Source organism: Triticum aestivum, chromosome 4A (assembly GCF_018294505.1).
Source record: "Triticum aestivum cultivar Chinese Spring chromosome 4A, IWGSC CS RefSeq v2.1, whole genome shotgun sequence".
Lineage (NCBI taxonomy): Eukaryota > Viridiplantae > Streptophyta > Magnoliopsida > Poales > Poaceae > Triticum > Triticum aestivum.
Window position 1 is genome coordinate 637074773 of NC_057803.1, and position 16062 is coordinate 637090834.

Consider the following 16062-nt stretch of genomic DNA (forward strand, 5'->3'; position numbering starts at 1 on the left):
TATTACTTCCGACAAACTCGATACTCGCGGTCTCGAGACTTGTAATGTTTTATCTTTGTTCGGTCTTTTGAATTTGGAGACTAATATGATGAATTGTATTCGGAGACTAATCTTTTATTGTATTCGATGAATCTGCTGTTGCTGTGTGCTACTGTCTATATTATGTCAAATAATATATTTTGTAACATGTGCAAAAATCCGAAAAGTAAAAAATAAATAAAACCTAATATTCATACTAATGGCGCATCACTACAGAGTGCACCATTAGTATGCCAAGTATACTTATGGCGCATCCATCCGCAGTGCGCCATTAGTGTGCCAAAGCACATGGTTAAATATGGCCCTTGGGAGGCACACTAATGGCGCATGGTGTTATATACTAATGGTGCACTGGATGGTGCGCCATTAGTATACCAGATACTAATGGCGCACCAGTGGCGCGCCATTAGTAAAAATTACTAGTGGCGTGCTACTAATGGCGCACCAGTGATGCGCCATTAGTAGGCAAAACTGGTGCGCCATTAGTAGGCCTTTTCCTAGTAGTGTAAGGTGAAGAGGAGTGGGTGTGGTGGTGGTTGGTGGTCGGACTGAGCGGAGGCATGGGGATTGACGACGCCGGCAGCGGCCACCAGGCCAGTTTGTTCCAGAGGCTTCCTTTCTTAATTGCTCAACAATGAGGTTTGTTGGAGATAAGGATGAACGAGGGAAGGCCTTGTCTGCAAATGTGGAGAGGGGTGCGGGTATCTTTTAGTTTAATTTCCATCCGTTAGATATAGATCGGACGGTCTATATTGCAAGATGGCACACGTACCATCATCACCAACTCAGTTTTTTATAAGAGAAGAAATATAAGTATGGAGATACAAACGTATTATCGATACTTGCTTCCGTAAACTAGCATCTACATTCTATTCAACACCTCGGCATGTGGGGCCTTAGCACAATGACTTCTCGACTGTGTAAAACAAAGATTTTCCCATCGCCGACAAGGAGGGGGTGATGGCGGCGCGCTTTTTGGCTTGCTCTAGTCCTAGTAGTCATACTAGGTGGTCTAAGCACGTGTAGGTTTATTCTTTTTCACGTCTCGTGTTCGTCGTACTGCCACGACTGTTGATGAATAGACGGTAAGTTATTCACGGGGAAACCCTTGTTGAGCGTGTTTGCGAGAGAGAGAGAGAGAGAGAGAGAGACAGTGTGCGTGTGTGATATGTTAGAGACTGAGGCAATGATAACAGATTCTTTGTGTCTATGTGTGTGGAGGATAGAGAGAGAGACATGTACATGGGGCTTTGTGTTGTGTAACATGGAGACACATATACATAATTAGAGAGTGAGTGTGTGAGATACACATGCGGACATGAGGAGAGATGAGGATCCAGATAAATGGGTGTTTGTGCGTGTCTGTGTGTGTTTGTGCACGCATTTGTGTGTGAGAGGGAGAGAGTGTATGTGGAGTAGAGAGACCACTGATGACGTAAACCTAGTATAAGGGAAGGGGGAATGGTGTGACATGTGTAGTAGCGAGATAGCATGGGTGCAGGCGGGGGGAGCAGACTATTTGGAAGAGACGTCGAGTGTGTGTGTGGGAGAGGGGTGTGAGAGCAAGAGAAAGAGAGAGCTAGCGACAGAGAGAGAGAGGAAGAGAGGGGGCGAGAGGGGTCGTTTTTGTCCATAAATGGCGTATAGATAGGGAGACAATGTTGATGTTGTCCGAAATTGGCCTATGAACGGAGACGCAAGGGAAGCGAGTCATCGTGTGTGTGATAGGGACTTCATGAGAGATCTAGAATAGATGGTGTAGAGAACAATGTGCGAAATCGAGAACGATTATACATTAGGGAGATATGCAAAGAGTCACGACATATATGTATACAGGGAAGGAGCTGGGGCGGGTCTGCATGTGGGGGATATAGAAAGAGGAGAGTGGTGCACAAGGAGACAAAGTGTGCTTGTTTTGCAGTGGGGGTGGTGTGTGAGGTGAGTGCGCGAGAACCACATAACTAGGGAGATAGACGTTTGGGGGGACGTTTTGTGTGTATGGGAAATATACACTCTACATAGTGTGTGTGCTTGGGTAAGAGAGATAGCGGGAGACCTAGAGAGTGAGGGAAGAGATGTGTGCATGCCCGAGAGACAAAGTGATAGAGACCTATGTTGGGGTCCGGACTTTACAAGAGAGAGGGGTGTTAATGTGCTCGTGTGTTGGTGTTTGGGGGAAAGAACGACTTCTCTATGTGTGTGTGTGTGGTGGTGGGGGGTTGACTTCAGATAAAGAGTGAGGTGTCTATATTTGAGGGATTTTAGCGTAATTGAGATATTGTGCACTCATGGTTCATCAATTTGTTTCATAGTTTGTACTATGAGATAACGATACTTTCGAATATGCGTGATATACCTTGATGTACCAGAATTACAAACCTAAGATTGGAATTTAGGAATTCGACTCCATCATTAGCTTTTGTAATTCATTTAAACGGAGGTACATTTTTTAAGCCGGGATTTCGTGATTTCAAATTCATATATCAAACCTAGAGATATACACATACGGGCATGTTCAAACTTTATAGTCATCCACTTTATTCATACACATACACATTTTTGCTTTTGTCATCATATTTAGGATAAACACAATTGGAATTTCATTTGAATTGGACCGTATGATGGTATTTGATTGTAGTAGCTCAATGATCCATATTTTGAATTGAATGGACAATCTAAGTTTCGAGTTGGAGACATTGATTTTCAAAACTTGCACATTTTTTTGCGTGCAAAACAAACAAATTGTCGTCCATGATATCATAGTCGGCCGTATGAGAGCAGAATACTTATAATTTTAGGCGCCAAAAGCTTTCAAACTTCCCACTCACATCGAAATATCACGCGCCCGAAAGTTTAGCCCTGCGATATTCCATTTTACGCCTGCCACATGAATGGAAAAGGGTTGCTTTGGTAACTCCAGTGTTTTCCCCTCTTTGCCCCCAACATTCTTCCTAGAGCCCCTCCCTGACCCCCCAACCACGGCAAGCCACCGAATCTAGTCCTCCACCGCAGTGGTGGACCTCAGACCCCGCCGGATCTACCTTCCGCACCTTGGAACCCCCAACGGAGAACTCACTACTTCACCGGAGCCGCTTCAGCGACTGGCTTGTCCACCGCTCTAGATCTCCTTGACCGTCATCATGGTCCACCGCCCCGGATCTGCTTAACCAGCACCCTCGTCCACCACAGCGTAGGCCCTTCACTGATTGCCTCGTCCGCCCCTTCGTTGGCCCTTCATACAAGCCCTCGTCCGCCGCAATAGATCCGCCTCACCGAAAGCACTATACAATGCGCTTGCCGAAGCCTTCGTACACTGCACCGGACCTGCTCCACGGATGCCATATTCAACTCCACCGGCCTTGCTTTACGGACGCCGCAGCCTCATCAGGTTATTTCGATTTGTACTCCTTCGGTTTTTCTCTTTATCGTGCAACTGTTCACTTCCAACAGATGAGCTTTCTTGTATGTCGACAGGCGCCGCAACCGTAGCACCGGAGCTGCTTCAGCGACGGCGACAACCGGCCCAAACTCAACTGCAACACGAGCACCATCGACGATCCTTAGCTATCAAGTATGACAACGATACCCGTCGGTGTCAAAACCGGCGGATCTCGGGTAGGGGGTCCCGAACTGTGCGTCTAGGATCGATGGTAACAGGAGGCAAGGGACACAAAGTTTTACCCCGGTTCGGGCCCTCTTGATGGAGGTAAAACCCTACGTCCTGCTTGATTAATATTGATGATATGGGTAGTACAAGAGTTGATCTACCACGAGATCGGAGAGGCTAAACCCTAGAAGCTAGCCTATGGTATGATTGTTGTTGTCTATGTTGTCTCTTCTATCGACTAGCCTGGCCCTGGTTTATATAATGCACCAGAGGCCTAGGCTAACAAGAGTCCTAGCCGAATACGCCAGTGGGGAGAAGTCCTTGTCTTGATCGCCAAGTCTTTGTGGAATCTTCCTTGTATGCGGCAGCTGTCCGAACTGGCCCATGAGTATGCGGACATGGGGGTCCTCGGCCCAATCCAACTGATCGGGAGACGATGTGATGAGTACCCCCTAGTCTAGGACACCGTCAGTAGCCCCCTGAACCAGTCTTCAAGTTAGGGACGCTCCTTGATTCTTTCGAACTGTTCTTCATCTTCGGTTGACGGTCTTGAAAACTGGTTCAACAAATCTACTCATCTTCGATCTTGAGGACCGCCGAAATGCATTCGGCGAGTTTACACGTCGGGTATCCGAGGAGCCCCTTTAAGTTTCCGGACTTTATCAATGCCTTATTATTTTATGCCACGCCTCGGGTTTGAAGTTGTTCCCGAGAGGCAGTGTCCTCTTGCGTCCGAGCTCCAACGCCGAACTGCATTCGAGTTATCTTTTGCGGCCGAGCACCAATGCCGGACCGCTTCCGAGCTCCAACGCCGGAATGTATCCGAGCTCCAACGCCAGACTATGTCCAAGCTCCAACGCCGGACTGTATCCGAGCTCCAGCGCCAGACAGTGTCCCAGCTCCAACGCCGGACTATATCCGAGCTCCAACGCCGGACAGTGTCCCAGCTCCAACGCCAGACCATATCCGACGTGTCATATCACATTGGTTCAAAAAAAGTTGAAGAGTTTAGCCAAGCTTAATGCCGGAAATGCCCTCTATGGAGCCAGCCACTAGCGCCCGAGCTTTATGCCGGACTACTTCTGAGGTGGTGCACCACCCCGACTGTGGGCCGATTTTTTGTCAATATTTTTTATTATTGCAATTTATTCTCTGCCGAGATCTATGGCCAGTATCCCTCAAGGTGTGTATCGGTCTAAAACCTGAGATGCACCTGAAGGATGACGTAAGACCGCTAATCCCAGTAGCCGCTGAGACTCGGGTTGATTTGCAAAATCGGCCTGAGGATCAAGTCCTAGCTCGCCAGAATACTTCGGGACACAAAAAGCGGCATGCTTAGTCCTCGAGACTCAGGTTGGGTGCGGCCGACCAACCTGAGGATCAAAATCTCCTCGGCAACTGTATTGCACTTAAAATTTTCTGCATTGAACAGGCAATGCAGTAGCCCCCGAGACACTGGTCGGGTGGCAACACCAGATCAGGGGATCGATGTGCCCCTTTAATATTTGTAAATAATCAGGCCGAAGCCCAGTAGCCCCCGAGCCTTAATGCGGGCATGGGTGGTCAAATTAAGGATCGATATCCATAGTAAAATCGAAAATTATGTGTAATGACTCTATGTATCCAAGTACTTTACGTCATTAATGCTCGGATCTGCATTGTACAAAACTTTGTTGACTGACCATCGGCTTCCACCTCCTCGGCCAGTAGCCGAGGAGTGTTTGTCCTACTTTATAAAGCCTTTATGAGGGCAAAGATTTACAACAAACAAGGCAATCTGGCCATACGGTTTTATAAACAAAGCTACGCAGAGAGTTATATTACTGTTTAACAGAAGAAATGTCCTCCAAAGAAAATAGTCCCCCTATCGGTTCCTTTCTTTGGGTTGTCATGCTAAGCATGATCAATAAACCTCAGCTCTAATGTAAGAGCAAAATATTGAGAATTTAGTTTGGGAGGCCAGTTAATAGCCCCCGGTAGTGTTCAGCGACAGTCGGGGTCAAGCCGTAAACACTTCGGCCATTGTTATGAACGGCCCATCATTTAACATAGTCATCGGATCGCTGACCAGTTTACGCTTATTGTGAAAGTCAGTTTTCGGCTTTCTCCACTGAGGTGCTTAACCATGTGAGCTGGAAGCACAATTGCAGTGGTTCTCCCTTTGCACGCCTAGCCAAACAAAACGGAATGTAGGAAGCAACTGCAGGAGTCGGGCAACCCAACTATTGACCGAAGACACAATTCGAAACCGATGCATATATAGCAATATCTGATAATGTTTTTGCCGAATCCCTAAAGGTGTCCGGCGTTGCACTGCGAGACTAATGCTGGAAAAGCACAAATAGTTTAAAAGTGCCAAAAAGCTTGGAAAACCAAGAAACGTCAGTAAAAACATGACGTCCGAACAATATCAAGTGTTCGGTGCCAATCTGAAAGTTGGTCTTAGAAAAAAGAAGTGCTTCTGTCGTGCTTTAACATGATACATCCTATATCAAGACTTCGAGCGAGTCAGCCTACGGCTTCAACCTCCTATCCCGAGGGCGAAGTACTTCTCATCAGGCCAGTTTAGCAAACTAAACTCTAGCGGCTTTGAGAGAGAAATTAGGCTCCCCGGCTAGTGACCGCACACTCGTGTCGAAAAAAGGAGTGATAAATAATAATAATAAAACTTTGCAACGACTAAGAAGAAGAACACTTATTATAAAATGGCTCAAATAAACTTAAGAGCCCCCAAGTGACTTGGGTAGAAGAATGATTGCATGTACCGAAGTACTTATATCATATCTATGTTCAACCAAACTTTAAACGCATCTTAACCGACCGTCAGCTTCTCCCTCTTCGGTCAGGACCGAAAAGTGTTATGTACTCCATCGGTCGAAAATATCGACGGTGTTTCCAATAACCAGGAAATCAGGCCATAAGGTTGTAACAGACAAAGCACACTCAGGGAACTTATGCTATATTACCGTGAAGTGTAAGAAGCATCTTCGAAGAAAATAGTACCCCCATCGATACCTTTCTTCGGTGCTCATTGTTATTATGAGACTTGTGCAATAGATTTTTTGTACTCATGAGTTCCGTTGTGTGCCGACCATCATTGAAAACTATAAGAGCGCTAGCTTTCGGCTCCACCCAGTCTGAGGTCCGGCTCAGGCGACCCGATCGTGACAATCGCAGAGGTGCTCCCTTTACTCCCTAGCCGAACAATCGGGAACGTAGGGGTAAACACAGGAGCGAGGCAACCCAACTTGCAAATTGCTTAAGTCAATATGGTGCATATTGTGGTGTAATACACGAACAAGGAACGAAGCCGTACAAGTATAATCATATGCAAGTGGAAAAGCTTCATGAAAGAAGCCCCCCAAATGAATTGGGTATTTTAATTTATGTGTCACAAACAAAGTTTGGGCAAGGAAATTTTTTACAAGCAACTTTTTCCCAAAAAAGTATAATGCTTGGTCGAACCGAACACAAGTTAAAAATTAAAACTTTGAGCATGAAAGTGACTCAGCTGGTTAATGTGTTCGGCATTGATGACGCGGTCCGAGCTTGATGCTGGACAAGGTTCCATCCCCCAAGCCGGTCCCGAGGTGGCGGAGCGAAGAGCTCGACACGCCGAAGTGGTGACATAGCACGGTCGATGCAGACCGACAGAGTGACGCCGGAGTCCCCGGATCATTTTCCTGGGCACAAAAAGTAGTGCAAACCGGAGATAATAGTAATAATAATAATTAAAAAAAATTGTTGCATAATAAATAATTTATGCAAAGTGAGAAATAAAAGAAACATGGCCTGGCGCCGAAGCCAATGTCGATGTAGGGCGTAGGCGTGATGCGGTAAAGGCGTGGCAAAGCCTGAATTCATAGGTCGGTCCGAGTTCCGGATGCGGCGTTCGCCGGACTATGTACGGAAACTGACCGAACCACCACGCGATCGTCGTTAATGCGCCCATCATTTGATAGACCTGTGTACATATCATGGACAAACCAGTGTAATAATTCCTTGGAAAAAATGAACCCAAACAAGCAAAAAATACCGGGATTAATAGCACCTGGTTTATTTGTTGTAGCAATCCGAAGGAAGGTGATTCCCAAAATTGGGACTCGCTCCGCACACCCATTGCCGGATGGGCGATAAAACGATGGCATGGCAATGCTGGGAAAGGTTGACTCGCCGAGCAAAAGCCTTCGGCCCAACTAACGTGACGGAGCTGGTCGGCTAGTGACGCCGAAGTGTCCGGAGTAGGTTGATGAAGAGATGGCGAAGCCCCCGGTCCAGCCGAGATGTCGAAGCCTCGACGTCAGCTGATGAGTCGAAGTAGGTCGGCGTGATGGCACCAGCTTGAAGAAGCAATAGTGCGGCCCTGTCGATGCAGGTCGTGACGTGGTCGATGCCGGTTTGATGAAGCGACCGTGCGGTGATGCCGGTATGCCCGCTATGTGTAATCTGTGGGGCGGCAATGTTGGTGATGATTTATCCTTCGCGATGCTGGACTCTTGTTCGGCTTGTCGAGATGATGATTCGAAGAAGTTGAGCTCGGCTCAACAAAGTGACGTCGCGTCTATCGCAGGTCGGCAGCCGTGGAGTAATATTGCCGGACTATTTTGACACCAACATGATGTCGAAGATCATGTTCAAAAGATCTTAAAGTTAGTGGGATGTGTTCGGGAACAAAATACAATACCCCATACAAAACTTCCTTCAAAAGGGATGTCCGAAATCCCGTTCATAAAAAAGACGAACTCGGGTCGGATTCGTTTTCGCGCAGAAAGCAGATCCGAAAAGTGATGCACTAATCGGAAGGTTCCCAGAGTTTGGACGGTCGGATCGAGATGAAATTTTGAGAGGTGGTAGTTATAGGAATTCCGCAGCCGTTCAATGGTAGAATCTTCCAAAGGACGTCTGAGCTAGAAGCTGGACACCACGCCCTAAACTCATCCAGATTTCCGTCCAGATTTGACAGGGCTCCGGTATATCGTGGATTGCCAGAGATTCCTCCATCGGAACTCGACAAAATTTTCCAGGGTTGTTGTAGACTCAATTCCGCACAATTCCACCAAAGCAATCGTCAAAGCGATACTCGAGGAGGTGGTGGTGGCAGATACGAGTGCGCTGTCTAGAAAAACAGCACGGTCGCTTGAGGGCAATGTTGACGTTGAGCCCTCGAGCTCCATAGATGATTCCTCCGTGATCTTGATAGAGATCGGAGTTGATGTTTGATGAAGGCCCTCGTCCGAACATGGTGATCCGAACACGGGGCGCAATTCTTGGTCGAACTAAGGTGACCAGTCGAACTGGTGACGAAGACGCCGAAGTCGCAGTTGATCTGCAGGCGAGCCATTGATCGTCCTTTTGTCGATCACACAGCGGAACTCTCAATGAAAGCACCAATGCCGGTGTCAAAACCGGTGGATCTCGGGTAGGGGGTCCCGAACTGTGCGTCTAGGATCGATGGTAACAGGAGGCAAGGGACACGAAGTTTTACCCAGGTTCGGGCCCTCTTGATGGAGGTAAAACCCTACGTCCTGCTTGATTAATATTGATGATATGGGTAGTACAAGAGTTGATCTACCACGAGATCGGAGAGGCTAAACCCTAGAAGCTAGCCTATGGTATGATTGTTGTTGTCTATGTTGTCTCTTCTATCGACTAGCCTGGCCCTGGTTTATATAATGCACCAGAGGCCTAGGTTAACCAGAGTCCTAGCCGAATACGCCGGTGGGGAGAAGTCCTTGTCTTGATCACCAAGTCTTTGTGGAATCTTCCTTGTATGCGGCAGCTGTCCGAACTGGGCCATGAGTATGCGGCCATGGGGGTCCTCGGCCCAATCCAACTGATCGGGAGACGATGTGATGAGTACCCCCTAGTCCAGGACACCGTCAGTAGCCCCCTGAACCAGTCTTCAAGTTAGGGACGCTCCTCGATTCTTTCTAACTGTTCTTCATCTTCGGTTGACGGTCTTGAAAACTGGTTCAACAAATCTTCTCATCTTCGATCTTGAGGACCGCCGAAATGCATTCGGCGAGTTTACACGTCGGGTATCCGAGGAGCCCCTTTAAGTTTCCGGCCTTTATCAATGCCTTATTATTTTATGCCACACCTCGGCTTTGAAGTTGTTCCCGGGAGGCAGTGTCCTCTTGCGTCCGAGCTCCAATGCCGAACTGCATTCGAGGTATCTTTTGCGGCCGAGCACCAATGCCGGACCGCTTCCAAGCTCCAACGCCGGAATGTATCCGAGCTCCAACACCGGACTATGTCCAAGCTCCAACGCCGGACTGTATCTGAGCTCCAACGCCGGACAGTGTCCCAGCTCCAACGCCGGACTATATCCGAGCTCCAACGCCGGATAGTGTCCCAGCTCCAATGCCGGACCATATCCGAGGTGTCATATCACCTTGGTTCAAAAAAAGTCGAAGGAGTTTAGCCGAGCTTAATGCCGGAAATGCCCTCTATGGAGCCAGCCACTAGCGCCCGAGCTTTATGCCGGACTGCTTCCGAGGTGGTGCACCACCCCGACTGTGGGCCGATTTTTTGTCAATATTTTTTATTATTGCAATTTATTCTCTGCCGAGATATATGGCCAGCAGCCCTCAAGGTGCGTATCGGTCTAAAACCCGAGATGCACCTGAAGGATGACGTAAGACCCCTGATCCCAGTAGCCGCTGAGACTCGGGTTGATTTGCAAAATCGGCCTGAGGATCAAGTCCTAGCTCGCCAGAATACTTCGGGACACAAAAAGCGGCGTGCTTATGTTGGGTTTCGTAGTAATTTCAAATAATTTCCTACGCACACGCAAGATCATGTGATGCATAGCAACGAGGGGGGGAGTGTGATCTACATACATAGTAGATCGACAACGGAAGTGTTTGGTTGATGTAGTCGTACGTCTTCACGATCCGACCGATCAAGCACCGAAACTATGGCACCTCCGAGTTCGAGCACACGTTCAGCTCGATGACGATCCCCGGACTCCGATCCAGCAAAGTGTCGGGGAAGAGTTCCGTCAGCACGATGGCGTGGTGACGATCTTGATGTACTACAGCAGCAGGGCTTCGCGTAAACTCCGCTACAGTATTATCAAGGACTATGGTGGCTGGGGGCGCCGCACACGGCTAAGGAATAGATCACGTGGATCAACTTGTCTCCTCTACGGTGCCCCTTGCCTCAGTATATAAAGGAGCCAGGGAAAGGGGGCGTCCGGCCAAGGTAGGCGCGCCAAGGGGGAGTCCTACAACCATCGGGAGTAGGACTCCTAGTTGGACAAGGAGAGAGGGGAAAGAGGTGGAAGAGAGGAAGGAAAGTGGGGGCGCCGCCCCTTCCCTTGTCCTATTCGGACTAGGAAGGGGAGGGGCGCGCGGCCACCTCTTGTCTCCTTCTCTCTTCTCCCTCAAGGCCCATGTAGGCCCAATAAACCCCCGGGGGGTCCAGTAACCCCCCGATACTCCGGAAAAATGCCGATTTCACCCGGAACGATTCCGATGTCCAAATATAGGCTTCCAATATATCAATCTTTACATCTCGACCATTTCGAGACTCCTCGTCATGTCCGTGATCACATCCGGGACTCCGAACAAACTTCGGTACATCAAAATGCATAAACTCATAATATAACTGTCATTGTAACCTTAAGCGTGCGGACCCTACGGGTTCGAGAACAATGTAGACATGACCGAGACATGTCTCCAGTCAATAACCAATAGCGGGACCTGGATGCCCATATTGGCTCCTACATATTCTACGAAGATCTTTATCGGTCAGACCGCATAACAACATACGTCGTTCCCTTTGTCATCGGTATGTTACTTGCCCGAGATTCGATCGTCGGTATTCCAATACCTAGTTCAATCTCGTTACCGGCAAGTCTCTTTACTCGTTCCGTAATACATCATCTCACAACTAACATATTAGTTGTAATGCTTGCAAGGCTTATGTGATGTGCATTACCGAGAGGGCCCAGAGATACCTCTCCGACAATCGAGTGACAAATCCTAATCTTGAAATACGCCAACCCAACATGTACCTTTGGAGACACCTGTAATGCTCCTTTATAATCACCCAGTTACGTTGTGACGTTTGGTAGCACCCAAAGTGTTCCTGCGGTAAATGGGAGTTGCATAATCTCATAGTTATAGGAACATGTATAAGTCATGAAGAAAGCAATAGCAACATACTAAATGATCGGGTGCTAAGCTAATGGAATGGGTCATGTCAATCAGATCATTCTCTCAATGATGTGATCCCGTTAATCAAATAACAACTCATTGTTCATGGTTAGGAAACATAACCATCTTTGATTAACGAGCTAGTCAAGTAGAGGCATACTAGTGACACTTTGTTTGTCTATGTATTCACACATGTATTATGTTTCCGGTTAATACAATTCTAGCATGAATAATAAACATTTATCATGATTATAAGGAAATAAATAATAACTTCATTATTGCCTCTAGGGCATATTTCCTTCAGTCTCCCACTTGCACTAGAGTCAATAATCTAGATTACACAGTAATGATTCTAACACCCATGGAGCTTGGTGCTGATCATGTTTTGCTCGTGGAAGAGGCTTAGTCAACGGGTCTGCAATATTCAGATCCGTATGTATCTTGCAAATCTCTATGTCTCCCACCTGGACTAGATCCCGGATGGAATTGAAGCGTCTCTTGATGTGCTTGGTTCTCTTGTGAAATCTGGATTCCTTTGCCAAGGCAATTGCACCAGTATTGTCACAAAAGATTTTCATTGGACCCGATGCACTAGGTATGACACCTAGATCGGATATGAACTCCTTCATCCAGACTCCTTCATTTGCTGCTTCCGAAGCAGCTATGTACTCCGCTTCACATGTAGATCCCGCTACGACGCTTTGTTTAGAACTGCACCAACTGACAGCTCCACCGTTTAATGTAAACACGTATCCGGTTTGCGATTTAGAATCGTCCGGATCAGTGTCAAAGCTTCCATCAACGTAACCATTTACGATGAGCTCTTTGTCACCTCCATATACGAGAAGCATATCCTTAGTCCTTTTCAGGTATTTCAGGATGTTCTTGACCGCTGTCCAGTGATCCACTCCTGGATTACTTTGGTACCTCCCTGCTAACTTATAGCAAGGCACACATCAGGTCTGGTACACAGCATTGCATACATGATAGATCCTATGGCTGATGCATAGGGAACATCTTTCATATTCTCTCTATCTTCTGCAGTGGTCGGGCATTGAGTCTTACTCAACTTCACACCTTGTAACACAGGCAAGAACCCTTTCTTTGCTTGATCCATTTTGAACTTCTTCAAAATTTGTCAAGGTATGTGCTTTGTGAAAGTCCAATTAAGCGTCTTGATCTATCTCTATAGATCTTAATGCCTAATATGTAAGCAGCTTCACCGAGGTCTTTCATTGAAAAACTCTTATTCAAGTATCCCTTTATGCTATCCAGAAATTCTATATCATTTCCAATTAGTAATATGTCATCTACATATAATATCAGAAATGCTACAGAGCTCCCACTCACTTTCTTGTAAATACAGGCTTCTCCAAAAGTCTGTATAAAACCAAATGCTTTGATCACACTATCAAAGCGTTTATTCCAACTCCGAGAGGCTTGCACCAGTCCATAAATGGATCGCTGGAGCTTGCACACTTTGTTAGCTCCCTTTGGATCGACAAAACCTTCTGGTTGCATCATATACAACTCTTCTTCCAGAAATCCATTCAGGAATGCAGTTTTGACATCCATCTGCCAAATTTCATAATCATAAAATGCGGCAATTGCTAACATGATTCGGACAGACTTAAGCATCGCTACGGGTGAGAAGGTCTCATCGTAGTCAATCCCTTGAACTTGCCGAAAACCTTTTGCGACAAGTCGAGCTTTGTAGACAGTAATATTACCGTCAGCGTCAGTCTTCTTCTTGAAGATCCATTTATTCTCAATTGCTTGCCGATCATCGGGCAAGTCAACCAAAGTCCATACTTTGTTCTCATACATGGATCCCATCTCAGATTTCATGGCTTCAAGCCACTTTGCGGAATCTGGGCTCACCATCGCTTCTTCATAGTTCGTAGGTTCATCATGATCTAGTAGCATGACTTCCAGAACAGGATTACCGTACCACTCTGGTGCGGATCTTACTCTGGTTGATCTACGAGGTTCAGTAGTATCTTGTTCTGAAGTTTCATGATCATCATCATTAGCTTCCTCACTAACTGGTGTAGGTGTCATAGAAACAGTTTTCTGTGATGTACTACTTTCCAATAAGGGAGCAGGTACAGTTACCTCGTCAAGTTCTACTTTCCTCCCACTCACTTCTTTCGAGAGAAACTCCTTCTCCAGAAAGTTTCCGAATTTAGCAACAAAAGTCTTGCCTTCGGATCTGTGATAGAAGGTGTATCCAATAGTTTCCTTTGGATATCCTATGAAGACACATTTCTCCGATTTGGGTTCGAGCTTATCAGGTTGAAGCTTTTTCACATAAGCATCGCAGCCCCAAACTTTCAGAAACGACAACTTTGGTTTCTTGCCAAACCACAGTTCATAAGGCGTCGTCTCAACGGATTTTGATGGTGCCCTATTTAACGTGAATGCGGCCGTCTCTAGAGCGTATCCCCAAAACGATAGCGGTAAATCAGTAAGAGACATCATAGATCGCACCATATCTAGTAAAGTACGATTACGACGTTCGGACACACCATTACGCTGAGGTGTTCCGGGTGGCGTGAGTTGCGAAACTATTCCACAATTTTTCAAATGTACACCAAACTCGTAACTCAAATATTCTCCTCCACGATCAGATCGTAGAAACTTTATTTTCTTGTTACGATGATTTTCAACTTCACTCTGAAATTCTTTGAACTTTTCAAATGTTTCAGACTTATGTTTCATTAAGTAGATATACCCATATCTGCTTAAATCATCTGTGAAGGTGAGAAAATAACGATATCCGCCACGAGCCTCAATATTCATCGGACCACATACATCTGTATGTATGATTTCCAACAAATCTGTTGCTCTCTCCATAGTACCGGAGAACGGCGTTTTAGTCATCTTGCCCATGAGGCACGGTTCGCAAGTACCAAGTGATTCATAATCAAGTGGTTCCAAAAGTCCATCAGTATGGAGTTTCTTCATGCGCTTTACACCGATATGACCTAAACGGCAGTGCCACAAATAAGTTGCACTCTCATTATCAACTCTGCATCTTTTGGCTTCAACATTATGAATATGTGTGTTACTACTATCGAGATTCAACAAGAATAGACCACTCTTCAAGGGTGCATGACCATAAAAGATATTACTCATATAAATAGAACAACCATTATTCTCTGATTTAAATGAATAACCGTCTCGCATCAAACAAGATCCAGATATAATGTTCATGCTTAACGCTGGCACCAAATAACAATTATTTAGGTCTAATACTAATCCCGAAGGTAGATGTAGAGGTAGCGTGCCGACTGCGATCACATCGACTTTGGAACCGTTTCCCACGCGCATCGTCACCTCGTCCTTAACCAATCTTCGCTTGATCCGTAGTCCCTGTTTCGAGTTGCAAATATTAGCAACAGAACCAGTATCAAATACCCAGGTGCTACTGCGAGCATTAGTAAGGTACACATCAATAACATGTATATCACATATACCTTTGTTCACCTTGCCATCCTTCTTATCCGCCAAATACTTGGGGCAGTTCCGCTTCCAGTGACCAGTCTGCTTGCAATAGAAGCACTCAGTTTCAGGCTTAGGTCCAGGTTTGGGTTTCTTCTCTTGAGTAGCAACTTGCTTGCCGTTCTTTTTGAAGTTCCCCTTCTTCTTCCCTTTGCCCTTTTTCTTGAAACTAGTGGTCTTGTTGACCATCAACACTTGATGCTCCTTCTTGATTTCTACCTCCGCAGCTTTCAGCATTGCGAAGAGCTCGGGAATAGTCTTATTCATCCCTTGCATATTATAGTTCATCACGAAGCTCTTGTAGCTTGGTGGCAGTGATTCGAGAATTCTGTCAATGACGCAATCATCTGGAAGATTAACTCCCAATTGAATCAAGTGATTATTATACCCAGACATTTTGAGTATATGCTCACTAACAGAACTGTTCTCTTCCATCTTGCAGCTATAGAACTTATTGGAGACTTCATATCTCTCAATCCGGGCATTTGCTTGAAATATTAACTTCAACTCCTGGAACATCTCATATGCTCCATGACGTTCAAAACGTCGTTGAAGTCCCGATTCTAAGCCGTAAAGCATGGCACACTGAACTATCGAGTAGTCATCAGCTTTGCTCTACCAGACGGTCATAACATCCGGCGTTGCTCTAGCAGCAGGCCTGGCACCCAGCGGTGCTTCCAGGACGTTATTCTTCTGTGCAGCAATGAGGATAATCCTCAAGTTACGGACCCAGTCCGTGTAATTGCTACC